Genomic DNA, 8,269 nt, shown 5'->3' on the forward strand with positions numbered 1-8,269 from the left:
TTCAAATACTTATTTGCAGCTGTATCGCACAGATAAATCGTTAAAAAAAAATCATACATTGGGATTTTTGGATTTTCCTTTTTGGATGACCTCTCTCACAGTGGACATGCACCTACGATGACAATTTCAGACCCCTCCATAATTTCTGAGTGGAAGAACTTGCAATACAGCAGGGTGTTCAAATACTTATTTTCTTCACTGTACATAGGTAGTATATGGCAAGTGTACTGTGACGTACACTTGTACTACACTTTAACGTGCAGTTTGAAGATTACCATTGTCTTTAAATATAAGAAAATAAAACCTACCTACCCTAACACACCAACATGAGATCAAAATGTATTGCACACATGAAAGTGAACCATAATTCCTTCTAAATAAGTTAAAAAATACAGCACAATGTAGCAAAAAGTCAAATAGAACTGAACTGTGTAGGCAGGGACATATGGTACCAGGACCACCCTTTGAGAATCACTGCTCTACACTACCTTGTCACCTGATTATTTTTGGGGTCACCGTTGTTAATTGCTCCATCATACTTCCCTCTGCTTTCAGCAATACTTTCCGTGTATCGTTCACCTTTACAGATGGCATCTTGACTCGGCAGCTGCTGTTTGCTGTAGCAATTACATCAACCGTGACACGGGCAGGGCATCATCTTTTTTTCCCCCCGCCTGAAGGGTTAAAACGGAGGCGCCGTTGCACGATGATAAATAAAGTGCAGGTCAGGAAATTTGGTAAATCCTTCTATGATCGTACCGTTCACAACCTGAGTGAACATAATGTCCCCCCCACCCCCAGCCCCCTCAGGAGTCCTCTTTGATGTAACTCCAGATAAATGAAATGTCTCTGTAAAACACAAATCTACGATGTGTTGTGGGGTTGTTTATCTACAGGCCCTTAATGGCGACCATGCATGGTGTTTGGTTTATATTAATACGGAGCATTGTAAAATAAAATATGGCCCCCTCAGGCTCGGCGCCCGAAATAGATGCCCTTGTCGTCCTCTCAGTTGGTGGCTGGTCCTGAATGGGAGCCGCTCGGTGTTTTTCAGCGTTCCAATTTATACGCGCATGTAAAAAGCTACAACAACATTGATTTGCAAGATTACAGGATGAAAACACAAGTGGCCTGGTTAATGCATCATGTTGCAAAGATCATCCATGCGGACACAATGACAGAGAAAAAAAGAGATGTCCAAGAGAGGTAGACGAGGCTTGGCCTTAAAAATCATATTCTTTAAAACATTGTGAAAAGTGTTGTTAATGTTTGAATATTTGGATTTGGGAGAAAAGATCATGACGGTCATAAATTTGTCTTGTTTCTTTTTCTCTGTTTGGCTGAAATCCAATGGTTTTTATGGCTTGGCAACCTGGTTTTCTGGCCAACGTTTTACTTTTACTCTGGTACGTGTGAAAACAAATACAATGGTGCCATGAAGTACAAATTTTATACGTTCTATGACCACTCTTGTCGCATCTCAAATCATCTTTTCCCACGGAAATGGATAGAAATGCAATCATATGCTTCAGTATCTCCAAAGGGGAAAAAACAGCCTCTTTGATTGTACTTTCTGAAATCAGAGAGTAGTAACACAATTACAGTAAACAGAGTGTTAAAGGGCTACTGTCATAAAATGCATGATTTTTAGTATGTTATTAATGAAAAAAAAAAAAAATGGCAGCCGGTATGGGCCCATGCGGTTTTTCACCACAAAACATGATTTTGACGTATACGGCTTTTTGTAACTCCCGCCATGAAAATCCTCTCGAGTGATTTGTTTTTGAGAAGAAGCAGGAAGTGATGTACGTGGCAGGACCGCCCTCAAGCGGACTCGTTTGTTTCTATTAGTTTCACCTGCGGGAAGGTAGCTCTTTGTTCCTTCGTGTTAGCCAAAATGCCGGCTTGTTGCGTTGCTGGATATTGCTTGAACACTCGGGAGGATGGATTTACCCTTCAAACATTTCCAAGAGAGTTCGTCCTGAAAAATGGATTGCACAGGTGCAAAGGATGAGAGCTTTGTGGCTTCCAAATGACAGGTAGGTGTGTATAGAGCTACTAAAAAAAAAACAATAGTTGGGGGGGGGCTTAATCCTTTCATAACGTGACAAAAGATCCGCGTCCGTAAATCATAGGTGCTAAATGTGTCGATGTGCGCGTCGGCGCCGTGTCCGCTGATCAAGGCTTCGGCTGGGGTGGCTCATCTACGCCGCGCAGAGGTGGATCGGACAGGGAGGTGGTTTGGCCACATGCGTTTTTGGCCGTGATTCGCATATCATCTAAATATGGCTCGAAACAATAGGGTAATATTGCCCCGGTCACCTCACTTGATTGTGAGATTTTCTCTTCTTCGAATTCAACTTCCGTGTCTGAAGGGGCGTGTCCTACAGTAGGAGCCACGGCGTGTTTTCACTGACGAATGTCCGGAGTGACGTCACGGGCAGTAGATGCAGCCAATATGGTGACCACTTCGATGTCAAATGACACTTTCACAACTTTGCGCATGCATGACGTGCTCTCCCCTCATATTTATTTTTTCCTATAGACATTGAAGTGAATAATGCTGTATGTATTTTTCATTTCTATTTTAGAATGTTTATAGGGATGACACTTGGGCTTTATTTTTTTTATTCTTTTATTCTACGCCATGATTTATTCACTGTGGTTTCTTATATAATACAGCATGCAGACGAATGAATAAGAGTTTCAAAACTATTGTAGGTAGCTCAGTAAGCTGCTGTAATATTATTTTTTCACAGTGGAGAAACTAAAATATGTGACTGTGATTATTGTTATAGTTTAAAGAGTTAATACGCCCATCGAAGGCATTTCACAACATTTTGTGAGCGTTAATCTAGCAGACAATTCTCAGGAAAAGTTGTGTGTGGTTGTATTAAATATTCAATGTGTAATTGTCTTGGTTCTATGTTTAGTTTGAAAGTTTTACCAAAAGAATTTTTTAAAAATTCATCGCTTCTGTCTGGAAAGACTTGTTCTTCGGGTCACACGTTTTTCAAGGTGTCGCTGTATTTACTTTCTTTCCCTTACGTTGTTAGAATAGACTTGTTAAATTGTCATTTTAAAGATCCCATTTTGTTTGGTGCAAAAATCTACAGTATTTGCACGAAACGTGTTTGCTCAAAAGGAATTCATGCAAATTAATTTGCTGTTTTTGCTCGCATATACGGCCAGTTTTCAAGTACGATCGTGACTCGAGAGATAGAAATCAGATTACGGATAATCTCTGTTTGAGATGCTAAATTTGAGGTCATTACTCGACGACATGATGAGCGCAGGTGTTGCAATCAGAACCGGAGTTAGCATAATCACATTTAAGTCCGCACGCCAATAAGCCTTGGCACTCAACTTATTCTCGAGGTCTGTACAAATCTGATGGAAATCACACATTTTACATTTTCATTTACCGCCTTCTGCTCGCCTCCTTTTTGTCATAATTCCCTGATATTTCTCTCTTGACATGCTCCCATCATTTTACGTCTAAGTGCTGCTTTTCCCTCTGGCTTTTTGCACATATACAGTACAATTTGATATATTCAATCTGTGCAGTGTAGTTTTTCCAATATTTGTGTTCCACCATCTATATTTTTCATTTCATTTTCACATGTTTTAAGAAAATGTATAAGGTGGTGGTGGTGGGTGTGAACCAAAGTGGGTCTCACAGAAGGAATCTAGTGTTGGGCATTAAACCCAAAATGTTACTTCAGCAACAGTATCTGTAAACATGGCATCAATGGAACAGTGTCCCCCAGAAGCGTATTAGCAACACACGTCCGAATCTCATAAAAGATGATAGTATCACCCTAGAGTAGCAAAAAAAAACAAAACAGATGATAACTATATGCTAACACCTCGGCCTATGTGGAGTTTTACACTCTGCTACAGTGAAGAAAATAAGTATTTGAACACCCTGCTATATTGCAAGTTCTCCCATTTAGAAGTCATGGAAGGGTCTGAAATTTTCATCGTAGGTGCATGTCTACTGTGAGAGAGATAATCTTAAAATAAAATCCAGAAATCACAATGTATGATTTTTTTTAATGATTTATTTGTGTGATGCAGACAGGTTTCTGGGCTGTCGTTTAGAAACATGGAGTTTGAGCTCCCTCCAAAGATTTTCTGTTGGGTTTAGGTCTGGAGACTGGCTGGGCCACACCAGAACCTTGGTATGCTTCTTGCGGCGCCACTCCTTGGTTTTCCTGGCCGTGTCCTTCGGGTCATTGTCATGTTGAAAGACCCATCCACGACCCATCTTCAATGCTCTGACTGAGGGAAAGAGGTTGCTCCCCAAAATCTCACAATATATGGCCGTGGTCATCCTCTCCTTAATACAGTGCAGTCGTCCTGTCCCATGTGAAGAAAAACACCCCCAAAGCATGATGCTACCACCCCCATACTTCACAGTAGGGTTGGTGTTCTTGGGATGGAACCCATCCTTCGTCTTCCTCCAAACACTGTTAGTGGAATTATGACCAAAAAGTTCAATTTTGGTCTCATCTGACCACAAAACCTTCTTCCATGACTCCTCCGTATCATCCAAATGGTCATTGGCAAATTTAAGACGGGCTTGACATGTACTGGTTTAAGCAAGGGAACGTTCCATGCCATGCATGATTTCAAACCATGTGAGGTCTTAGTGTATTACCAACAGTCACCTTGGAAACGGTGGTCCCAGCTCTTTTCAGGTCATTCACCAAGTCCTGTCATGTAGTCCTGGGCTGATTCCTCACGTTTCTAAGGATCATTGAGACCCCACGTGGTGATGTCTTGCATGGGGCTGCAGTCCGATCGAGATTGAGCGTCTTGTTTAGCTTCTTCCATTTTCTAATGATTGCTCCAACAGTGGACCTTTTTTCACCAGGCTGCATGGCAATTTTACCATAGCCTTTTCCAGCCGTGTGAAGTTGCACAATTTTGTCTCTGGTGTCTTTTTAGATTATCTCTCTAACAGTGGACATGCACCTACGATGAAAATTTCAGACCCCTCCATGATTTCTAAGTGGGAACTTGCAATAAATAAAGCAGATTGTTCAAATACATATTTTCTTCAATGTATATGCTAACACCTCAGCCTGTGTGGAGTTTTGCACTCTGCTAAGAGACATTGTTCTCGTTACAACTGTCTATGGTCATATAGCATTTCAGACTCAGCAAATCTACAAATTTAGACTTCTGCCCGGTAATGTAGGTTTGTTGAGGCATGCAATGAATTGTTTTGGCAGTGGTCACAATTCTTTGCCTTCAAACCTCCCAGGTACAGAAAATCTGTTCCTAATTACAATGGAAGCGCTACAGGAATGAACGAGGAAGGATGGCTCTCCCTCTGGCTTGAGCCAATATTGGGTGCCCGACTCGGTACAATTGAAACGATATATATCTATATATATATATATATATATATATATATACAGCCCCAAAGACTATACATTTCCCCAGAGAATTCAACCAATGTGCAGGTGCTTTTGGTGTAATCTAAAATCCAAAGGATTGATCCAGTTACTCTGACAGAAAAGGCAGATTTGTTTTTCCATCCGACAGCCCACAGCGAGAATGGACCGGGCATCAAATCTTTTGCGTTTACTGATTTTTAGATTACAGCGTCTTCCCCTTGTCGTCAGCCTTTATCTCCTGCACACTCCAGTCTAGAGGAGAGCTGTCAAGTGATGCTAAAGTGAATCGCCCTATTTGAGTTCAAATGGATCTATTGATTTGGGTGCTTGATATCTGCTGTGGCACAGTCTAGATTGTTTTGACTTGAGTTTCTGACATTTATATGTTAAGATTTTTTTTGTTTTGTTTAGAAAATGGATGTGGCGTCGTGATCAAACACAGTCATAGTTTCTGCCACAACTCATTTTGTTTTGACTGTCTGCTTTGCATAATGAGGTATTCCACCTTGCAGCCTTGTTTTGCAATGGATGCAGGGTACTGCAATTTCATTGCTACTGGCCCCGTAGCAAATTGGCCCTTTATCAAGCGGGGGCCCCATTTATCAAGCCAGAGAGGAGTATTGAAATTGCCCCACTCTCCACAAATCACGCCAATGGATCTAGTTTTATCTCCGACAAGGCCAGCATCATTCTCGAATGGCTGCAAGGGCTGGGAAGAGGCCATTTAGGAATCTATCTGTATTTTTTGCTGATTGATGCGCCCTGCTTGACCTCCCAGTGACCTGGAAAAGCTGACGAGGGCTGAACCCACCCTTAACCCGGTTGATTATCTGCGCCGTAATTTTAACAAAAGCCCAACTGCTGAAAGGTCCTCTAATTCAAATATAATACAGCAGTCCCTTGAGGTACAAATACAATTTTTTTTTTAGCTTTTCTGATTTTTTGTTCCTGCTTTGACTTGTGAGCAAAATTTTGCTGGCAGTGAACTCAATTCAGTTCACAACAAGCAACAAGAACCAATCGGAACCAATTAAACTTGCATCCCTAGCCACAACTGTATGCCGTTCCTACTACATTTTCTAAACTCCTCACGCTGACTTCCCAGTTTTCCTCCTTACAAGATATCTCTTTGTCTTGACCTCACTGCCTATTCCTAAATCTTTCCTGTCTCTGCAGACATTCACTTTAGGTAGCCAATCAGTGTAAATGGAGATAGACAATAATGAAGGACAAGACAAATGGCTCGACGGCCGTTGCAGCTGTGCCTCTTATCGTTTTAAAAATAACTGCGCATGCTATGACTGATGGGGAATCGTGTCAGGATTATAGCTCATACTTACCATCTTCTCCTGCATGGAGCTGTCAAAACAAACAACCTAAATCATGTACATTATCATATTACGAATAACATAATGTTATGTTGTCCTGTTATTAAGTGTTTAGACTAGAAGTTATCGATTTTGCAGTCAGTTTTGAATGCACAAATAAATATAGCAGTATTGTCGAATGTTAATCGCGACCTACAATTCATCGGTCACTGGGAAGCCTTTTCTTGTAAATTGTAAGTTTTTACACAAAAAATAAGCAGTCTAACTAGTAGACTGCGTGTTTTGTTATGTTTGTTTTGTTAGAATGTTTTTTTCAACGATAGTATTAGAGTGATAGCGACAATGATAGTAGTTTTAACATACTTGGGCAATAAAGATAAGCCTTTTTTCATGGTTGGGGGTATATATTTATAATTTTCTATTTCATGTTAGAACCCCATTATCTTCTGCAATGCACAGGTATCCCATGATATTTTTATTCAGTGATCATGTACTTAAGAATACCATTATCAAAGGGCACTGATGATAGCAAAGAGTCATCAATAATGTCACAGTGAAACTTCCCATGTGCTGGTTTGACACGATAAATCAAGTACAACAGCTAAAGGCAGCAGGCCTTTGGATAAGGCAATTGAAGAGAACAATGTGAAAAATGGCAGGGACTTTTCAACTATGCACAATCGCCTATGATGGCCACCGCAATCAGCGTGTCACTGACTGGCAATCAGTCCGGAGTGTAGCCTGCCACTTGCCTTGAGTCATCTGGGACAGAATCCAATGTCCCGACAACAAGCCTGTAAAGGACAAGTGTAGAAAATGCAAAGGTGGACAATCAGGAGCTCATTCCAAATCAAAGAAGACATGCAGCAGAATTGTGTATGGTGTAATACATCTCCAGCAGCATGCATAGTTTGTTTATTGTTATTTGAAGGCTTTGATGGCTTGAATGAACGGAAGCGTGGCGGGCTCGTGGTTAGCATGCCTGCCTCACAGTTCTCAGCTTTGGCCTCGCTAAGTGCAGTTTGCATTTTTTTCCTTGCCTTTCCACACTCCAAAAACATGCATATTTGGATAATTCAAGATTTTAAATATTGCTGAGTAGCAAATGTGAGTCAATGTCTGTTATTCTTATGCCCCCTGCAATTGGCCAAGCGAACAGGCCTTTGTATACCTGGTGTTCAGGCCAAAGTCAGCCAGGATGCAGTCCAGCTCACCTTTGCCTATAATGAGGACTGATTAGTGCTATACTAAATGGATGGCAAGGCTTTTTTTGCCTCATGACCAGCAGAGATATTTCAACTGTCGGCTCATGTCTCTTTGACGTCAAATTGTTTTATGTTAGTGTGGTAATATAGTCAGGCGAAATGTAATAATGCAAGTCTAAGTTTGTGTTCTATTGTAGACTATTTGGAGGACATGTTACATACTTAGCGGTCTTACGTAGGCAAAACTTCTGTTTGCCAAACTGGCTGTCGAAAAAGATTTTGTTCACTAGGTAATGTCACATCTGGCTGGCAGTTTCAGTGATCAATA

This window comes from Syngnathoides biaculeatus, chromosome 17 (assembly GCF_019802595.1).
Source record: "Syngnathoides biaculeatus isolate LvHL_M chromosome 17, ASM1980259v1, whole genome shotgun sequence".
Taxonomy (NCBI): domain Eukaryota; kingdom Metazoa; phylum Chordata; class Actinopteri; order Syngnathiformes; family Syngnathidae; genus Syngnathoides; species Syngnathoides biaculeatus.